This window comes from Pseudopipra pipra, chromosome 2 (assembly GCF_036250125.1).
Source record: "Pseudopipra pipra isolate bDixPip1 chromosome 2, bDixPip1.hap1, whole genome shotgun sequence".
Classification (NCBI taxonomy): domain Eukaryota; kingdom Metazoa; phylum Chordata; class Aves; order Passeriformes; family Pipridae; genus Pseudopipra; species Pseudopipra pipra.
The window spans coordinates 79330494-79351517 of NC_087550.1; the positions used below are offsets into that span (position 1 = coordinate 79330494).

General features: G+C 41.7%; 1 protein-coding gene and 1 long non-coding RNA gene across 5 annotated transcripts in view; one reads left to right on the forward strand and one right to left on the reverse strand.

The window, feature by feature from the left end:
• CLYBL (citramalyl-CoA lyase) overlaps positions 1-21024 on the forward strand; it is a 169368-nt gene that overhangs the window by 91994 nt on the left and 56350 nt on the right. The window lies entirely within an intron of this gene.
• LOC135409916 (uncharacterized) overlaps positions 12367-21024 on the reverse strand; it is a 92182-nt gene continuing 83524 nt past the window's right edge. Inside the window, exon 3 of the long non-coding RNA XR_010428421.1 lies at positions 12367-12916. This is a non-coding gene — a long non-coding RNA (uncharacterized LOC135409916). The remainder of the gene's footprint in view (positions 12917-21024) is intronic.

Genomic DNA, 21024 nt, shown 5'->3' on the forward strand with positions numbered 1-21024 from the left:
TATAGCTTTCTCTGTAGAGCAACATTACTCACTGTACCTATATGTCAGGTGAACCTATTAATCAGGTGGAAAAGTTTCCTCTTCATGTCGGAGTAAGGAATATTTCCATGCCAGTGCTTTCATTTTCCAAGGGCATAGTGAGCTGAGATTTTCTAGTTAGTTCCCATGTGTCATGCAAGGTTACCACCCTTACAAGAGAGTGTTCTAGAATGGCATTTTTTCTATTTCTGATCTTGTCTTAGCACTTCTATTCTTCAGAGCCTCAGGAGGTGTTAGCTGCCACGTCAGCCTAGCAAGAGAAAAGTTGGAGTTGCTACTGTAGTGTTTATGTCTCTCTCTGAGTCCTTGACAAGAGTTTTGGAGAATTTTGTTGCCTCCAGACCAATGCTATTAGTGGCTTTATCTTCATTGTGGTCCATAGGATGATTTTGAAGAATTGAGATATACAGCACCTTACTCTGTAGCTCCCTTCAGTGTGCAATCGGACCAGGAAGGGCACAGTCCCTTCTGTGAAAGGTGATCTTTGAAAATTATCTCAGGCAAATTTTGAAAGTGCTAGGATTTAGCCTTTTCTTTGCATGGAGAATGCCAGTGATATAATTAAGAATCAAAACAAAGCCCCATGTTCCCTCTCCTCATGTGTTTTGTATCAGAGGTATAAAAGCAATCCCTTGGAGTCTACATATGGCTGAGAAATGTCTGTGCAGTACTCTAACATAAGCCATTTGAAAACAGGAAATTTTGCTATTGTTCCTCTGAAATTAAATAGACCTCATTCATCCAATTAAAGATTATTGATATTCAGGGCTGCACTGTAAAATGATGTAGGACTGATTAGGGTTTAAGCTCCTAAGCCCTATTTGCTGTGAATCGTGATTGTATCGCATTGTCTCTTTTAGAAAAAAGTTGGTCTCTCCTCCAGCACTTGAACAAGAGAAGTTAGGGAAGAGGAAGCCTCAGCTCTCTCCTTTTCCTTCCTGAAGAGAGGAAGCGGTGGCCCCTGAGCCTTTCCTCTTCTCCCCACTCCCCCCAGCAGTGACAGGACATTTGGTTGTGTTAAGAGGATGGATAGAGAAGGACCTATTTTGCTTATCTGCAGCATGGCATCTTGAAATCATAGCATAAATTTGTTCCTACTTAATATCTTGGAGCTACTTAAAAGATCATTGCTGTGCTGTATCATGGAAGAAAAAAAATTCTGTTAATTCTTTTGAATCATCTGTTTTGAAAAATAGGATTAGAGTCCGACCACTTTTCCATGTTCCATTATGAATAACACATACGTAAGAGATGACTCTGAGTTCATTACAGTTAAGAGCAGATCATCCACATACATGCTGATTTTATGGAGATTTCTCTCTGTGAGAATGCCTCCTCCATCTCTCTAGTGACCTGATCCTGGGGCCAGAACAAACAGCACGCCAAAGAGAGAGCATCTTTGCCTGCCATTTTTCCCCTAATCTGAGACCTTCGCACCCTTTTATTCCTTAGCACTGATGAGAAGAGGCTCTTGCATATAAAACAACACTTCAACTAAATTTGGGGGTGGAGATAAATACATAAAATAGGTCAGCATGGTATACAAAAAGAAAATTCAAGGCTTTCTTTGTTGAAATGCATTTCCTTTTTGATCTTACTGAAGGATTTTACAGTATTAGTGGAAGAAAGCTCCAGTTGGTTTCTATAAATCTCTAGCTACTTCAATTAAAACCAACAGGTTTTCTGTATTATATGATGATAATTTATTTTTTTTAATAAACCCATGTTGGTTAGGATTTATCAATGCTGCAGGTATATCTCTAGGCTCATAGTGAGAATGTTAGCTAGTACTTCATAGGCACAGTTGCATGAAACATTGATAACTAGGTTATTTTACCAGGTCTTTGCTTTATTTATAATAAATTAGTACTGTACCTAATTGTATTGGTCCTACAGGGAGAAGGCTCGCTGATAAAGTGTGTAGAGAATGATTAAATGTACACAGGTGCATAGTAGGGTGACTTCTCTTCAAAAGATGCACAAAATTAAAATGGGAATGCTGCTTTCCCCAGTGGCTTGCCATTATTAAAAGTCTCAGTAGCATGGGAAATTTCTTCTGTAGGAATTGGGAAGTCCAAAAGTCTCTCTGGTTTATTGTAGGGAAGCTGAACTGTACAGTGAAACTCTGCAAGGCCTTTTTGATCCTTGAAGAGTTCGATGAATATACATTTTTATGAAAGTTGTAAAGTGTTTTCATTTCCTCATTAATCCCACCATGGTCCTGGAAGAACTGCCACTCCTGAGTACTAACTGTGACAATAAAAGTTTTTGTTCTTATTGTTTTACTCTACAAGCCAATCATCTTCCTTACATAAAGATTTGAGGATTCATAAGGAGATCACAATATTCAGCAATTTTCTTCTTAATGAGCTCAGTAATGCCTGTGTCTCTTCGAGCAGAGCCTTTGAATTGCCAGTTATTTCTTTTCCACTGATTCAGATGTATCCAATTAAATTTGACTTGGACGTTATCTGATATAACCATTACTGCTGACAGAATGGTGTCTAGAAACGTAAGGAAAATGTCTTGGCTCAATATTAACAGGGATTTCAGGCAGGAATACAATTATAGACCTGGGAAAATATTTTAAAACATAGTTAATGTTTGTATAGACTTGTAATTCACGGTACTTCAGTTCTTCATTTGCAATCTATTGTCCATAGGCACACAGCATACCTGGGTACTGAGGGCTAAATGCAGGAGTGGAATGTGTTGCTACACGTTTCTGGGCCAGTTTTCAATATTTCATCTGTTCTCCTAGCAGGAAGGACCTGGCAACACAGCCATTGAGCATCTAACACTTAGTTTGAAGGGAGATGTTATGTTTCAAGTATGCTACAGAAAAATCAAGCTTATACAAAAAGTTCAGTATACACATGTACTTTAGAAACAACATGTGGATGAAATTTGGGCGGTTTTGTTTGCATGCAGAGCCATGTGTTGGGTTGTGTTGTCATGGCTGCAATGGTACCAGGGGTGAGGAAAACACAAAGATATTGCTCAGATCACAGTCACAGGGGTACTCAGCACTTAACACCATTTGCTCCATGTCTCCCTTGCTTTCTTCATTGGCAATGAGCAGGCAGAGGAACATGTTCGTGTGTCCAGGTTTCTATTGCAATTATCTTGAAACCTAGTCTTGAGCCTAAGATTCCATTGTGCTTGTGGTGGTGCACCCTGCTTCTTCTTCCTCATTGCAAAGGGCCACACTTCGAAAACAGAGAGACAGGTGAAGTGTGAGGAAACCCACAGATCCCATCTACAGGGACATGGATCAGACAATGGTAGGACACACAGACAATACAGCCCTTGCTCTCTTTGATAAACTTTTCCAAAAGGTATCTCTGTGGTCACAGTCAAGGTAGTGGTCTAGTGGACCTACGGTCTGATGTGGATAAGTTAAGTAGGGAAGGGAAGGTGGAAATGCATGGTACTTTTCCCAGCACATTGTTGCCGTCAAAGCTGGACATGTCCCAGGATGGTGTGGAGTGGAAAGAACCTTAGAGATGCTCAGAAGATTATGAGCAAAATCTGTGGTTTATTTTACCAAACTGTTTAAACATTACGTGTTTCCCTGGGGCTTAGTAGTATTATTAGGTAGCAAACCAAGGAAATGTGGTAAGATGCTGGGTAAGAGAAAAGAATTTCTGATGTTGGGTGGAGAAACAGCATAGCCATAAACATGGAAGTTGCTGATGAGGTTGAGGATGTGTGTGGTCATGGCTAGGCCTGGGAACCTTGTCATGTGTCATCTGAATGCATGATATTTAACATCAGCACCTTTGGGTTCATCTATTGTTATTCTTCTGGAAACCAGATAAAAGGATCCTAGCACTCAGTAGTGGGAACTAAGCCACTAGTACCTACGCAAAAGCATGATTTCCTTGCCCTCTCTGACCAGTTAGCAGGAGTCCACAATACTTACTAAGGATTCTGCAATCCTTGTTCAGATAACATGTCACAATGAATTAAGGATATTTATGTCTAAATTAGTGATTCAGAATTAAGCCCTTTGGGAGTTTGAGCTTCTTCCTCATATACACCACCATATATTGAATTGAAGGCATATGTACTGTGCTAGTTGCAAAATAAGCACAGAACCATCTAAAACCAGTCTTTTTTTTCCATCATGAACTAAACCCATGTGATGACATCCCTTTAACTTAGAGTGGAAGAATTATCTCTGTTCAACAGAAGACAAATGCATGGATTACGATTGCCTAAAGCCCTGGTTTTTACATATTCTGTGAATTACTTTCCTCTCCGAATTGTGAAAGACTGTGTGTTAAGCTGTGCTTCATACACCAAAAGAATACACTTTCATGGAAAAAGCTGATACCCAAAATCTTTAGCTTACTTATAGTGGGGAGCATCCAGAGCCATGAATTTATTGTCCAATTACATACCAGAATAGAACACAATACGCAACTCTTGCAACTTTTCTAGGCCATGTTGTAAAAGCCATAATAAACAGGGACAGAACATTAGGAATAATATTTGTTTATTTCTTTATTCCCTAAATGTATAAACATGTATAAACTCTGCTGGCTACATAGTATGCAGTAGGCTCAAGGGGCACAAAAGCTCTTAATGCATCCCCAGGTTACACATGCCATGTCCAGAGTTTGGGCTTCTAAGCAAGGAATTCTTTTGCAAATAAGCAAAAATCTTGCCAAATTTATTTCTTCATTATGGGTAAGCCAAAACATGTAGCTGCATTTGAATGTTGCTCTTTGACAGTGGTTTTTATATCTGTATGGAGCATGTGCAGTTGTTAGCACATCTAAATGTACTGACTAGAGTATATTAGGTAACTCCAAAATAAAATGCACACAGATTTTGGTGTTAATGTCAGCTGCTCTGCTAAGGTTGTCCTTCTTTCCTTTTGGCTATAATATCACAATATGATCTGTCTTCTTATTTGTCAATAAGGAAAGTGATAAGCTGACTGTGGAGTCTGATCAGCACTTTGCATCTTTTTTGAAAGCATAAATGAAATTTTAGTGTTTTCTGAGTTTGACTAACGATTTCTATCTTTAAGACAGCTTGGTTGCTCTGAGATAGCTGTTTTAACTCCTGCATAACATAGTGCTGCCTGTGGATCACTGTAATGGCTCTTTTGCTATCCACCTCTCACTGCAGTGCATTAGGGCTACCCTCTTCAGAACAACGTACTTACCAGTTATTTCAAGATTGGGAGAAAATAATTATAAATATTTTTCTTTATTCTGATCACTGAGCTCTAGAAGACCATAAATCCTTGTGTTGTTCCTCATTTGGGAGCAAATGGTTATAAGGATATGCATGGTTATAAGGATCCTGGCTGTTCATTTTAGGATGGTTATAAACCATGGCTTGCTCATTCTTTCTTTCTTACTTGTTACAGTCGCTTTCTAGATTGCCTCAAACTAACTGCTCCTAAGCCAGACTTAAGATAACTTCATCTTCTAAGGTTTTGCAATATAATTGTGCGTTAAAAGGCGCTATGTTGAACAAATTGGTATTTTCTTCCAGCTTAGCCAGGTTATTTGGTTACATTTTAAGCTGTGATTCCACACAGACCTAGTCTTCCACTTGTTAACCAATTATTTTTAAATAGGATAATTATAGATCATAATTTAGTATGCATTTTCTTGAGAAAAAGGGCAAATTAATAAGTGTAAACATGGATTAATCTATTTAAATACACTGTCCACAAAATCCTTACAATATGTAAACAACATTTGTTATGCCTTGGAGATACCATATGATTGGACTCACGAGACCCTGTTTATCCTACTGAACAGTTTCTTTTATAACTTCAAAGGGAATTTTATATATTTATGGCAATAGCAGGGTGTTAAGTGCAGCTATTTAGTTAATGCCAATAGGGATTAAATTAGATTTTATAGCTGTTAGTAGAAGTCTGTTTTGTAACTAACAAGTGGGATTTTTAAATCCTGGAAAGCATAATCCTATTATAAAACTGGCAGCTGAATTAACATTATCTAGGAAGCATGTCTTCACAGATTAACATTTTTTGACATTAACAAAGAAAAACTAGTGCTACAGGGATATTAGATGCTTTTCCCAAAAGTAGGAAAAAAAGAAAGTGAATATAGGACAAGATAAATGGCACAAATACTGCAGGAAGGAAAAATGGATTGAAATATGCATGAGGTGAAATCTGGGAGTGGTCGTGTTCTGCCTCAAATACAAAGGAAATACACTGAGCAGGAAAAGATTCCACAATTGATAATTCGTAAGTTATCCACATATTGATTTATATGTGCCTTGTGACTAATTCCTAGTCATCCAAATGAGCATGGGATAGCCACCAAGACCTTCTCCTGTCCTGGGGGGCTGAGATCTCTGCATTCCAGCTATAGGAGCCAACGACTGGCACCAGTGCAGAAGAAATACTAATCCCTTTACTGAACAGACCCATAAAAATGTTCCACAGAGACCCTGATAAAGTTCCTCTTACATACCTTGAAGAACAATTCTGGGACAGCTGCTGTAGGCAGTGGTACAGGAAATGAGTGGGACACTGAACTTGCTTGGACTGCAATACCTTATTCTAAGCATTGATGGACTGAGTAGCTGTAAGAGTATATACCATGTCATATTTCAATTAAAACATCTTTGTCCGCATCACAGTTGCAGAATAAACCTTTTGTTACTTGAAATTGTAAAGTATGAGTCTCCTGTATATTATTTTAAAATCTCTGTGTTTAGAATCCTAGGCTTTACTTATTCACAGTTGCAGCATTGAAATAATGAAATGAGTATTTTATTGTGTGGTGGGTTAAAAGGAATCCACTTAATAAACTTACCAGTCACAAAAACATGATGAACAATTTCTTTTAGATTTTACAACATCATATTCAGTGTTGTTGACCCAGTACAGATTTTACAGCAACTGTGTCTTTTGGCTGCCATCTTGTCTCACAAATTTCTTCCTTTTTATCAAATAGAGAATTTCATTAATTACAAATGGGAGCTAAACTGAAACAAATTGTTTTAACTTTGCCTTCCACCCTCCCAATTTCTTGATTCAAGTAAAGCAGAACTTTCATACTGTCATACTGGGGTCATACTGGGGTTTTCTTGTCAGCTTTGCAAACCTACTATGTGACTTCACAGGTTGATTCTTGGCTTGGTGCTTTTGAAATGCTGCATTTTTCCTCCTTGTGGGTTGCTACTTCAACCATTATTACTCAGTGGCTTTCATTTTTACTGAGCATGTTTTCTGCCAGAGCATGCATGTGTAGCAGTCATTGCTCTGGTTAAATCTGTTACCAGAGAGGTGGCTGCAGCTGCCTCAATGGCTTTCTTAAATCATGACTGCATAGCATAGACCTCACCTTGCAAAGCATATAACAACATCTAAGCTGTGGAAAGAATGTGAAATCTCTAAATTACCAAACTATCCCCCTCTGAAGTCAGTGCCATGAGGAAGGACCTTGGCACTGTTATGTCAGTGGGAAAACTCATCCTGTGCCTGCCTTGACTGGCTGCTTCTTGACTGTGAAATATGTCATTGAATGTGCAGGGAGGGATGAAGGATGCTTGGCTCTGCCACTGAGCACTCTTTCATCTAAGTATATGTTTTTCTGCAGTAGATGCTTTGTAGAAGCTCGTTCAGGGCCAGCATGTGGCAAACAACAGCAGCACCACTTGACCATTGCCAGCCAGGGCACCTGATCTCAGAATTTGGCTTCATGATGACAAATTTGCTTATAATCCATGAGGTACAGTGGAAGTGCTGAGAAGAAAAAGAAATGCCCGGAAACGTGAAGGTGGGTTGTGGGTTTCAGTGCTTGAATGTTGTTACAAGTAGCTCTGCACACACATGCTCGATTTTGTAGCTGGAGGTGATTCATACACTGAGCAACCTCTGAGTAGTGCTTGATGTGAATTGACAGAAACTAGCAGAAAGAGCAACTGGCTCCTAGTCTGTGACAGCGATCCTGATTCCTGGTCAGCAGATGCCACCTCTTCCTGCATCCACCTCTTCACAGAGGTGTGGTGCTACACAGCAAAGCATTGCATGGGTCGTGCCTCCATGGCGGTGACATTTCCTCCAAGAAGAGGGGCAACTCTTTGCCATAAACACAGCCAGCAGGTTAAAGAGCTCTCAGGGACCTTCCCTTTCTTTTTGCCATGGAAGCTCTGAGCTTTCTCTGTGCTGCTACTACTGGTGAACAGACCCACAAGTCTCACCTTTCCAAGCCATAGTCTTGGCAAGCAGCCTCCTGCTGTCCTGACCAGGGTCAAAAAAATAGTACATATTGTGCATATTTAGCAGGTAGTGGCAGGAAGTCCAGGTAGTGGCAGAGGGTACCTCTGTGAGCTTGTTGTGGCATGCAGCAGCTGGAGCTGGAGGTAAGGGAGCTCTTCTACAGTGCGGTTCAGGAGTTGGTAAGTGGAAGACAGGGTGTGAGGAAATGCTAATGAAGCAAAAATAAGGCACTGCTGAAGAACAGTGGAACAAAACAGCAGCTTCTCAACTCAATGAAATCTTGCCTGGGGTTTCACATGGGGCTGCCTTAGGCCCTTTTTTTACTCTCACTGTTCAGGAAAAGAGAACTTGTGCTACCTTTTAAATGGGCAAGTTACGCACAGGAAGTTCCCAACTTGTCAGCCAGACAAGTGGCTTTCTTACATCCAGAACTTCACAAGTGCTTAGTAAAGTTGGTGTGTGTAGTAAATCTGTCATGGCTATCAAGCCCAATATCTTGAGTGAAACAGAGCATTTACAGAATTGTGTCCTTTTTTGTTTTACTGACAAATTTATCTGGCAGGGGAAACTAGAACCTCCATTTGGGGTAATTTGTCACATTAGCACATTTCCTTTGAAGCTGCTTTGTGGAGCATCGTCAAAAGTTTTCTCACATCTTGACCACTCTCCACAGTTTCTTAACACCTCTCTTGAAGTGGCCAAAGCTGGAGATTGTATTCCAGGCGCAGTGTCACCAGTGCTGAGTAAAAGGGGATAATAACCTCCTTAGTCTTCTGAATATGCAGTTTGTTTTGTTTGCAATGAGACCACATTGTTCCCTTGCTGTCCCTCATTCAGACATCCACCTAAGTCCCAGGCCCCTTTTAGCAGCTTCATCCTGTAACCTGTCACCTCTGGCCAGGCAGACATGGGATCATCCTGTTGTACAATTTTTTGCTTCTCCTTCCTGAACTTTCTGGGGCTCCTGTTGGCCCAGTACTGGAGTTTCTCATGGTGCCTCTGGACTGAATCACAGAATCACAAATTATGCTGAGCTGGAAGGGACCCACAAGGATCATCAAGTCCAACCCTTAGCCCTGCACAGGACCATCTCCAAGAGTCCTATCGTGTGCCTGAGAGTACCATCCAAACACTTCTTGAACTCTGTCAGGCTTGGTGCTGTGACCACTGCCCTGGAGAGCCTGTTCCAGTGCCCAACCACCCTCTGGGTGAAAAACCTTTTTCTGATATCCAACATAAACCTCCCCTGACACAACTTCAGGCTGTTCGCTTGGGTCCCATCACTGATCACCACAGAGAAGAGATCAGTGTTTGACCTTCCTTTTCCCCTCACGAGGAAGTTGTAACTGCAATGAGGTTTCCCCTCAGTTGAACAGACCAAGTGCCCTCAGCAGCTCCTCATATGGCTTCTCCTCAAGGCCCTTCACCATCTTTGTTGCCCTCCTTTGGACACTCTCTAAGAGCTTAATATCTTCCTTATATTGCAGTGCCCAAAACTGCTCACAGTGTTCAAGGTGAGGCCGCACGAGGGGAGAGCAGAGCAGGACAATCCCCTCCCTCAACCAGCTGTCGATGCTTTGCCTGATGCCCCCCAGGACATGGTTGGCCCTCCTGGCTGCCAGGGCACTGCTGACTCAGATTCAACTTGCCTTCAACCAAGACCCCCAGGTCCCTTTCCGTGGCACTGCTTTCCAACACCTCATTCCCCAGCCTGTCTGTACATCTGGGGTTGCCCCATCCCAGGTGCAGAATCCTCCACTTTCCCTTGTTGAACTTCATATGGTTGGTGATTGCCCAGTCCTCTAATTTGTCCAGGTCTCCCTGCAGGGTCTTCCTGCCTACAAGTCAACAGCTCCTCCCAGTTTTGTGTCATCTGCAAAATTGCTTAGTATCCCTTTCAGTCCTGCATCCAAGTCTTTGATGAAGATGTCGAAGAGCACAGGGCCTAAGATGGAGCTCTGTGGAACTCCACTAGTGAGAGGTCACCAGTCTGATGTTACCCCATTCACTATTACCCTCTGTGCTCCACCCATGACCAATTGCTCACCCACCACATGATGTGTTTATCCAGCTGTGTGCTGGACATTTTGTCCAGATGGATCCTGTGAGAGACAGTATCGAAAGCTTTACTGAAATCCAAAAAGATTACATCAACTGGCTTCCTTTGATCAGCTAGGTGGGTTACCTTGTCATAAAAGGAAATTAGGTTGGATAAGCAGGATTTTCCTTTCCTGAAGCTGTGCTGGCTGTAACCAATGACAGTGCTGTCTTTCAGGTGTTTTTCAATGCCTCCCGGAATAATCTTTTCCATAACTTCACCAGGCACTTAAGTGAGACTGACAGGCCTGTAGTTTCCAGGGTCCTCCTTCTTGCCCTTCTTGAAAATCAGGACAACATTCACCAGCTTTCAGTCAGCTGGGATCTCTCTGGATTCCCAAGACTGCTCAAAAATCATCAAGAGTGGTTTTGCAATGACATCAGCAGCTCTTTGAAGATTCGGGGATGAATCCCATCAGGCCCCATAGATTTGTAGGGATCCAGCCAAAACAGCAGATCCCACACAGTTTCAGGGTTGACTGGGAGTTGATCATTCTCACAGCCATGATCCTCCAGCTGAGGGCACTGAGACCCCCTTGGTCCATCATCCATGTTGAAGACAGGCAAGGAAAGCATTAAACACCTCTACCTTGTCTCTGTCCCTGTTTGTGAGGTGACCATCCTCATACTATAATGTGCCTATACTGCCTTTTGCCATTAATATACTTGAAGAAACTCCTTTTATTGTCCCCCACATTTCTGGCAGCTTCAACTCCAGTTGAGTTTTGGCTGCATGAATTTTCTCCCTACAGTAGCAAGCAGCATCTCTGACTTCTGTCACTTGATCTTGCTTCCCTTGGGCATACACGTTCCTTTTTTGCCTTATTTTCAAGAGAAGATCCCTGTTCAGCCAAGCTGGCCTTCTGCCTCCCCTGCATGACTTCTGACATTTGGGAAGTGCCTGCTCCTGTGCCCTTAGGAGGTGATGTTTGAAGAGTGACCAGCACTGATGGACCCCACCACTTATAAAAACATTTTCCTTGGGAACCTTACTTACTAATTCCCTCATCAGCCTGAAGTCTTCTCTCCTCATGTCCAGAGTCGAGGTTTTGCTGGTACTTTTCCTCCTGTCAACAGATTATAGACTTGATTTCTTTGTGGTCACTGTGCCCAAGACAGCCACCAATCTCTGCTTCATTCATGAGATCCACTCTGTTGACAAGCAGCAGATCAAGGAGCGCATCTTTTCAAGTCAACTTTCTTAGTCCCTCTAGTTTGGTGTCATTGGAAAATTTGCTGAGGATTCATTCTGTGTCATCACTGAGGTTCATGTGGAAGATGCTGGATAAAACTGGCTCCAGTATCAGAGCCTGGGGTTCTCCACTTGCTACCAGCTGCCAACTAGGCAATTCTTCAAACTCAGCTGTCCAGCCAGTTTTCAACCCATCATTTTGAACCCAATATTGTAAACCCAATACTTCTAGCCCATATCTTCTCAGCTTCCAGGTAAAAATACCGTGCCCTCTAAAGTCAGGGTGTATTACATCTGCTGCTCTCTGTCATATAACCAGTCATTTTGTCATAAAAGACCACCAGATTGGTCAAGCAGAGATGTCCTCCTCCTGCCTCCAACCCACATGAACTTACCCATTGTCTTCCCTCATTTGGTTGCCTGTGGTTATCATGAGATCATGAGTGCAACTTGTTCTATCCTCTTTTCATTTTTACCCATCTAGAATCAATAGATATAATGAGCAAGAGACTTTGTTCTTACTTTGCCATACAGCTTCACAGTGTCAGGTACTTTGAAGCATCCTTGGCACTGGAGCATGTTACAGTTGCCTTGAGTTGACTTTAGACACCTTCACCCAAGAATGCAATTCCCAGCCATACTGCTAACACCTGCATGTGCTCTTAAGTGCTTGAAATTCTGCTTTTGGGCATATTTAGAAACGTTTCTGTCCTCTTCTGTCAGCTTGTCTCTCTCATGCTAAGGATATCAGAAAGGCCCTTGAGCAATCAAAATTTGCCTAGCAGACTCTGACAAGAGACACACGCAAAGCACAGAAGCTATAGCATTTTTATTTTAAAATGCCTAGGATAGGAAAGAGGAAATAACAGTCAAGTCCACGGTTGCATGGGTAACAGGCTGATGGGTCAGGGTCAGAGGGGAAGCCAGAATGGGGGAATGTCATGGTGGTGAATGATCAAGGAGAGACTGTGGACGAAGATTTCTTAAACAATTGAAAGAAGATTCTCAAATTCTTCCTGACTCTCATGGAGAAGTTTAACCATGCCAGAATTTACTGAGAGAACAGTGTGATGGATTGCAAAGCAATCCAGATTTCTAGAGTTCAGGGAAGACAATTTTTTGATGCAAGTGCTGAGCAACTGACCAGGGCAGATGCTTTGCTGGAATCCTGAATGAAAATGAGCTGTCAGTCAGTCAGTAACAGTCTTTACTGCAGGAGCTGTCAGATGCTGGATTTTATGATCCTGAAGGCAGCGAGGAAGGCAAGGACACAAAACTTCTGCTAGTACGCAGAACTGATCCCATGTTAGGCTTCCCCTGAAGGCAAAGGAGCTCATAAGGGCTAATCAGACTTCAGTGACAACCTGCACAAAATGCAAAAAAAATCATCTGAAGGGTGATAGAACAGGCAGGCAGGGCAGGAGGCCAGCTTGCTGAACAGGAAACTCTTGATTTAACTCAAACATAAGAAGGAAGTATACAGGAAATGGGCACAGGAATAGCTACCGAGGAGGAATAGAGACATATTACCTGAGTCTGTAAGCACGGAGTGAGGAAGGCCAAAGACTGGCTGGAATCAATGGCCACAGAGTATGTGAAGGAAGATGCTGACTGGAGACAAAGGGAAAAAAGTTTTTCCCAGGCAGGTAGTCAGATACTGGAAGAGGTTGTCCAGAGCACTAGTATATCCTCCCTCCATGGGGGTATCCAAGCCTTGGCTGGGTGAGTCAAGGGGTAGTTAACCCTGCTTTGAGGAGGCAGATGGATGAGGTGGTCTCCTGAGGTCCCTTCCGACCTGAATTATACTGTGTGATTGCATGATTTTCCTAGTGTTTAGAAAACTTGTCAAGGAAGTCAGGAATGTGGGTCTATTTGTCCTTATCTGGAGTGATGACAGCATCCTGCTTGCTCAATAAAACTGATATCCACCTGTATGCATGCACTCCTGTGGTAGAAACATCTTCCACCTTGCTTTAAGTACATATTAACTGGGCAGAGACCAAAGCTAGGCCTGAAACTGACTTTCTAGTTCAGTGATTAGGACATGAACCTAAGATAAGGAAGACCTGGATTTATATCTGTGCTCCAGGGACAGCTTATACATTTTAGTCTATGGCTTTTTTTTCAAGCATCACAGTGTATGTGTCCCTGTGTGGTTCTAGTCCTAGTTTACTAACCTAATCAAGAAATCAGATCCTTGACAGACATGAAACTGGTACCATCATTAGGAAAATTTTCATTTATGCTTTTTCTTAACAGACTGCCAGCTCCTGTTTAAAGACTTCGAAAAAATTCATGTAGTTTTTACTGCTTTTCTAGTTGTATCTGGGAAATTGTATATTTTATTTTTAACTGCTGACAGCTAATTTTTCCCTCCTCTGTCCTCTTCCCTCACCTGTTGCAGTCTGATAAAGAATTCAACACAGTTCCTCCTTTTGTTGGAAGTGCTTGGATAAAATCTGCAAGGGTCAGGAAAAGAAAAAACTATGTGCTAAAGGCTGGTGAATCCAGCATCCCATTAGTACAGTTCCACCATCAGTGAGGTTGAGCAAGTGTTCCCGATATGTATGCATACACATATTCTGATATATGTGCGCATATAAACCAAGATTTCTCAAAGTCAGAGATTAATGGCAAGAAACTTGCTGTTGCCTTCTTTTCAATAGAAATCAGATGTTAAACTGTTTTTGCAAATCCTGTTTATCTATAGATGCAGCTATGAAATGAACAGCTGCAAGTGTGGTGTGCTTGAGCATCCTAAAGAATTAGGAAGGAGACTTCACAGAACTGATGCATGTTTTATTTGCAATCAAAAATTCAAAGCACTGTATCACTTAGCTGTGCTGACCCACATGTGAGGGTGTGTACGTGCAGCATGTTTTAGCGATCCATTTGTAGAAGGTGATGGAGGAGGAGGAGCAGCTCAACTAGGTTAAGCACAGTAGATGGTATAGATAGGAGCTTCTGGCTACCCTGCTGCTCTTGCAGTTGATTAGCTGTTTTCAGTAATTATGCATTTCCATCAGGGGTGCAATGGTTATCACCTCTGGTAATGAGATTACTCCCATTTCATACAAGTGTAATGTTCTGCCGGTTCCCTTTTGGCACTTTACACATTTCCTTGACTCGCGCTTTCCACGCTTGCCAAGGTTGCACACCATATTCTCTCCTATGGACTCACCGAACCATGCAAATGTGTTCCCCAGCATTTGTCAGTCTCGTGGTAGCAACCTATAGGCCTGCCAAGGTAGCCTCACAGCACGTACAGTAAAGAGCTTGCTTTGAACTAGTTCAATTTTTTTTGTTGTTGCTTTTTTTCCGAGTGGCTGCACTGGGCTGTCAGAGAATGGGAATTACGTGTTTTTCACTTATGTGAAAGCATCTCTGTAACCCATGACATAGCATCCAAAAATATGAGTTTGTACCCCATTCACCACAGAAGGAAAGGCACTAACCTTGCATTACAGTATTGAAAAACTTGCAGATTTTGCTGGGATTCCCTGAATGCAGAGTACTCAAAGCACTTGTGAAAATCATTATTGCTAATTATAGGACAAACCAGAGAAGTAGATGCTGGTGTTACATCTGCTTTACACAAATTGTCTGGTAGAAATTTCCCTGGAAATTTTTTGAATAGTAAAAAAAGAGAGATAGCCCAGCAAAGGTCAAGAAAGTCATTGAAGAAGGTACAAAATCATAACACATGCTTCTGGAGCTTAACAAAGAGGAAGGAGTATGCAGTGAAATTTTATACTGCACGGAGCTGCAGATTCCAGGCATTCCTTTTGATGGAGCCTCTGAAGGAAGTATAGAGGCTGTGTACTCTTTTTGAGGCAGCTTTACAGGTCACAGATCTGGCCTAAACAAAAGTATTTTTTTCTAAACTATTCCTTTCATTTTCCTCCTCCTCATGTCAGGACTCCAGCAGAGTTTTGTAAGCAATCCGAGGGCTATCCTGGCAGCATCTACCTCCCTGCCTCTGGGGACTGATTCCAGGTCATAGATCAGAGGGAAGGTATACTTCACAGAGTGACTTGGTTTGAGCACACCTCCTTTCCTAGTTATTTTTTTTCTTCCAGAGTGTGGCATGAAAAGGGCAACACCGTAGGCCACCAATCAACCACCACCTTAAAATAAACCCCATCATCACACTAACTTTCATGTAGACATCCCAGGGAGTAAGCTGCATGGTGCAAAGCAGGGCATCTGGTTTTTACCCTGTTCTGGAAATCAAGTGAGTTCATAAATGTGGTTTTTGCCAAGAAATAGAAATGCAAGTGCTTGAGCGGCAGCCTTGGAGCGTGGAGACATCCTTGACTCTCCATGTGGTTCCAGAAGCCATGTGACAAGTTCCTTTAATGCTTTTTCCCATTAAAATTGATCCAAGATTCCAAAAGATAAGCTATGATATTCCCCCTATGTGTGAAGCTCCATATTTCCTAAAGATTCCTGTCAAGAGACCAGAAAACAATGCTACCTCTGTGGAAAGACTCTCCTTATCACTTCAGAGAAAGGTCTTCATCCTGAAGGTGCTGCTTAAACCAAGTGCTTCCAAGCAATGGCATTTAGGGGAAAAGAGATTAAAGGTGCCTCTCTTAATAACAGGAGGATCCGAGACTCCACGCCAAGAGGAGGTACAAAGGAGCTATCAGATGAAGCCTGCCACTCAAGGAAATGGTCTCCTCCCTTCCTGTTTTTCCATATATCCTTTCTTGCCCATGACCCTTGTTTTAATGTGCTAGAATGAGACAGAGTGGTGTTCAATATAGTTGCTTTCTCTGGGCTTTAGAGAGTCAAGCTTTTGGAGGCCAGGCATGAACTGTGAAATTAAATTGATAAGATCTACATTTCAACAAAATATGACATAATTCACCCTTGGAAAGTCAGAGGCCTTATTTCTGAGAAACAGCTACTTAAGAGAAGATTTGACTCTACCCTTTAATTCAATCTGATCTACCCAGTCTAATTATATGCTCATTTCTCCTCTAGTTTTGAATAACAGTAATATAAAAAAAATAATATAAAATTCAGGATCTTTTTCAGCATTTCATGAGGTCACTAAGATTGGGTCATGTAAGTGTTGTGAAGGGAACACCAGAGTTTTCATTGAAAGGGTTTGATAAGGGACTTGTGTTGAGGAAAACATGCTTGGATAATTTGTTGAACTTATTACTTCATGTAAAGCAGTAGCTGCAATAATAAGAAAAAAAATCACATCTAATTTCCTGGAAAAGTGGGAAGTGGAGAGAATATATTTCAATAGCAGTCATGCTATTAACTCTTTGAGATTCCAGTATATTTTGGTGATCTCTAAACACAGCTGTACAGTAGAAGTGCCAGTGCTGGCACAAGCTGCATCTGAGAAAGTTCCCTGTTGTGCCAAGACTGTGACATTGCGTTCTGCTGGAGATCTCTTTGGCTTCGTTTCATGCATACCTAGCAGATTTAGCAGATTGTGAAAATGAATGTTTTCCATTCTCATGGCTGATTTTTGCATGCATCTGTTCACTCATCTAAACCTTAGTTACATGCTGCTATGAGAATGAAAGGCTATAATTTTTTCCTTGGAAATTGGGATTGTTTCATGCACCACAATTTCTGCTCAAGGATCCTGCACAGAAATTGTGAAACACGTCTCACTAATGTCATAGAAAAAATTGTAGCTACAGGGATACATTTTTCTCTCTTTCTGCATGCATATCTGGGCTTCATGTAGTAGGAATTATGTGCATAAATCAAGAGAAAAGTACTCCCCCTAGAATGGAAAATACCTGTTGGCAGGTACCAAAAGATAAATATTTAAACATGGCATTTGCATATAACATTAATAAACCCACGCTGATTGTGTCACAAATTCTATATTGTAATTCATAGTGCTTACTTCATATACCAGGTTGCAAGTTATTGTGAGTGCACAGAATTTGCCAAATTGTTTGAATATTGTAGCTGTGCTATATTACAGGGCATACACAGGCATTTATATGCTGAATATTCCTCTTTTTATTTTTTTTTGAAAAAACATAACCTGGCAATTAGTTTGATACAATGAGCTTGAATAGGGTTACGAAAGAAAACTGATGTATGTGACACTTCAGAATTAACAATGTTTATACTCTCACTTTTTTAAAATTACATTTCTTGTATGTTAGATTTTTATGGTGTAATTTCACTGTGTTAACCATTCTAAATACCCTTTAATATTATTTTTTTTCCACAAAGGAGAGATTTAAATGGCTTAACTACATTCTCATAAGATATCTAGGCAAAGACAAAGGCTGAGATTCAGATAGCTCTCAGCTCACCAAACCCTTGCAATGTTGCTAGTAAATAGCACAAGTCTGGGGTTTTTCTTCAAAACTATTTGTGCTCTGCAGATTTGTATTCCTTTTGTTGCAGAGATGTACTTTTCTGAGCCTTATCCCTGTGCCACCAAAACTAACATGCACCATCTAAAAGGTAAAGACAAGGATACAAAGGCAAAAAAGCCATCAGTAGAAGCATTGTGCTCCACAGTACTCTTAAAACACTTGCTTCTTGTGCATCCAAATCACCCATTAAACCTTTATATCACTCTTCAGAGACTGTCATTTCTTTTTCCACAGCATAAAGTTTACTGGTTCTTCTCTTTTCTAAGGCACCCTCTTTGCTGAGTAGTCACACAAAAGGAACAGAGCTAAAAAGTGAGTCACATTAGTCATGCTGCGTAAGGTCCAGTGAAGTGGATTTCCAATTATTGCTAATTTATTCAAGGGTAAATTGTTGCACTGCGAGGGGGCTAGCAGTAGGGGTGGGTGCAGAGCCACGCTGGCCCAGCGGGTGCCTGGCAGGGCACATCGTGCAGAGGCTGTCATGGTTGCTGCATCTCCCAGGGCCTGGCTTCAAAATGCAAGCACGCACGTGCAGGGGTCCCTCTGCCGTCTAGTGGAAGGACAAAAGAAACCTTGGTTTTCATTGTCCCCTTGCTCCTCTGTGCTGTCACTGGGGGCCCAGATTGCACGGAGAGGCTGAGCTAGACCTGAGTATGGCCGGCCACAGGAACATCAGGTCTGCCCTTGTGGCTGGCTCCTACCAGGGGCTGGAGTCCAGTGCTTCTCCTGTGAGGATGGGGTGCTTCCTGCTCATCTATGTCACCGGAACTTCATGTCCCTTCTGCTTTGGGAGTATTTCATGGTGGGAAAGGAGAGTACCATGACCCAGGGCTATTGTGTGACAGTGCTGCAGGCAGCATCCAGGGCCTTAGGAGGTCTCAGGGTGAGTTCCCACTGCCACACGTGCTTGGCTGTGCCCAGCCACAGAGATAAATGAGCAAGAGTGGCCATCAGCAGCTGTGTGCTTCAGTTGGCAACTTGTAGTCTAGGGAGCTCCTTGTTGAACACATCCCTCCTGCCTTGTGCCCAGACACAGTGTTGCTCCTTCAGCTCTGTCATAAGTATGGGTTCCAAAACATTGCACACCAGGCACTGCTCAGCTCTCCATCATCTTCTAACCAGCATCCATGGCTTCACTAAGGATATGTAGGAGAATTTGTATTTTGTTTTCAAGAACCCGTCCTCTGCAAGCTAGTACATATGCTGGCCATGTTCTGGCAATGCAGGGTAGGAAATGTCACCACTCACCTCACAGAGCAGCTAATCAATGCTGTCTTAATGTAACTGGAAAACTCACATGTGGTCACCTTAGCTAGAATGATGAGAGCACTGGATAAAGACAACTTTGCAATTATTAGCTATATAGCCTTGTGGTTGAGAACAGCTGGTTTGGTGTTAGTGGCAAGCAGTGTGTTTCTGGCTGGGCAAAGTAGCTGCCCATGGGAGCCAAGTCCATCTGGGCCCTTCCCCAAGGGCCACTCTCTCTGCTATAACTAAAGGGTATTTCCCAGTCAAGTTTGCCAGCCTTTCTCTGCAAAGGAGCTAGCTACTAATTTTCACATGCTGTGTCTTAGTGAACTTTTGAGGACCTTCTGAAAAGCTGAGGATGTTTTCAATGGAGTTTAGACATGCTGCTTTAAAAGTCTCATTTAGCCCATTCAAACCTCTGAGTCAAAGACACAAAGTATTGTTTCATAGCAATTTCTTCTGCTCAGAGATTACGGTGGTACTTGCAGAGCCAGAAAAGCTGTATTTTCCTTCTAGGTTAGGAAGAAATATAGTAAAACAGGTGGGGTTTGGAGCTTTACAGGTTGGATGTAATCCTGCTGTCTCTTGCACTATTAATTTAAAATTTCCATTCTGTTAAACTCAAAGGAAAATCAGAACACAATGTGTTTCTTCAAAGAAACAAAGGGCCCTTAGACTTTTAAGACCACACGTGCTAGGTAATAAATAGCAACAGTAAGAATAACCAGTCTTATTTTTACTAATTCCTATTTAGTCTATGACGCTTTGCAAATTTTTCCTGCACATTTTTAATATGTGTGCTAAATTGTTGCGGAATTACAGGTGTTGGGTTTGGGGAGAAGGTAGTAAAGTGTTTACATTTGTGAAGATTTTGTTAAACTGGAATGCTATCATATTCTACACTTATCTGATATTTTACATAATGGAGATATAAGCTTGCTTGCCTTCCTCTTTTTTCTTTTTCCATTATAAATGTAACAGCTGAGAAGGAATTAGAAATAGTGATTTTCTTTTGGCAACTAAAAACTGTTAATAGTCGGAAAGTTATGTTTGCAGCATGGATTGCTAATAAAATGCGCCTCTTCCTGCCAAAATCAGAGAGTCCAATTTTCAACATCTCTCTGGTCTCTCTCTCTGCACGAGCCATTCACACCGAACTCGCTGCACTTCTGGCTGTTTTGCTCGTGCACTCTGTCAAAAAATATTTTCTGCATCTCTAATTTCATCAAGATATGCTTGACTGCGAGTGTCAGCATCGCTGAGCAGTAGTGTTTAATTCAAAATTCGCTGTGTCTGTGGCTGCGGCAGCTGAACAACTGAAATATCAGTGAGGAACCAGACCACCGAGGTGCCATGGTTTGTCGGCATGTTTGTGCGATTAGGTGGGAAACATCACTCTTGTGTGACTGCCTGTGCTTCAGCAGTGCTCCACTGACCATATATTATCCATTTCTAATATTTACGTCAGCAAAGGGCTATATGTAAAAACTCTGGATTTAATGGCTGTGTTACAGAGGTGTATGCCACATTATGAGAAGCAAAAAATACTCTTTTTTCTTCTCCCATTAGTCATAGTAACACATTTTTAAATAGCAATCTGCAGTGATATTTATCTCCTTTGTGCAATTTTAAGGTATTTCTTGCACTGAGATACAGTCAGCGGTGTTCAGGCTTTGGTAGTCCTGAAGTGGGTAGGATGGAAAAGGCTGTCAAGAACAAAGACTTGAAGAAAATAGATGGAAAAATTTGGAGTGTCTGCCTGTCTCTTAACTGTAGTTTGTTTTGGGGAACATCAGTCTTTTTTGGAGTCAAACTGTAGTCTTCATGTTTGATGTGCCCTCACTTTCACTGTTGAT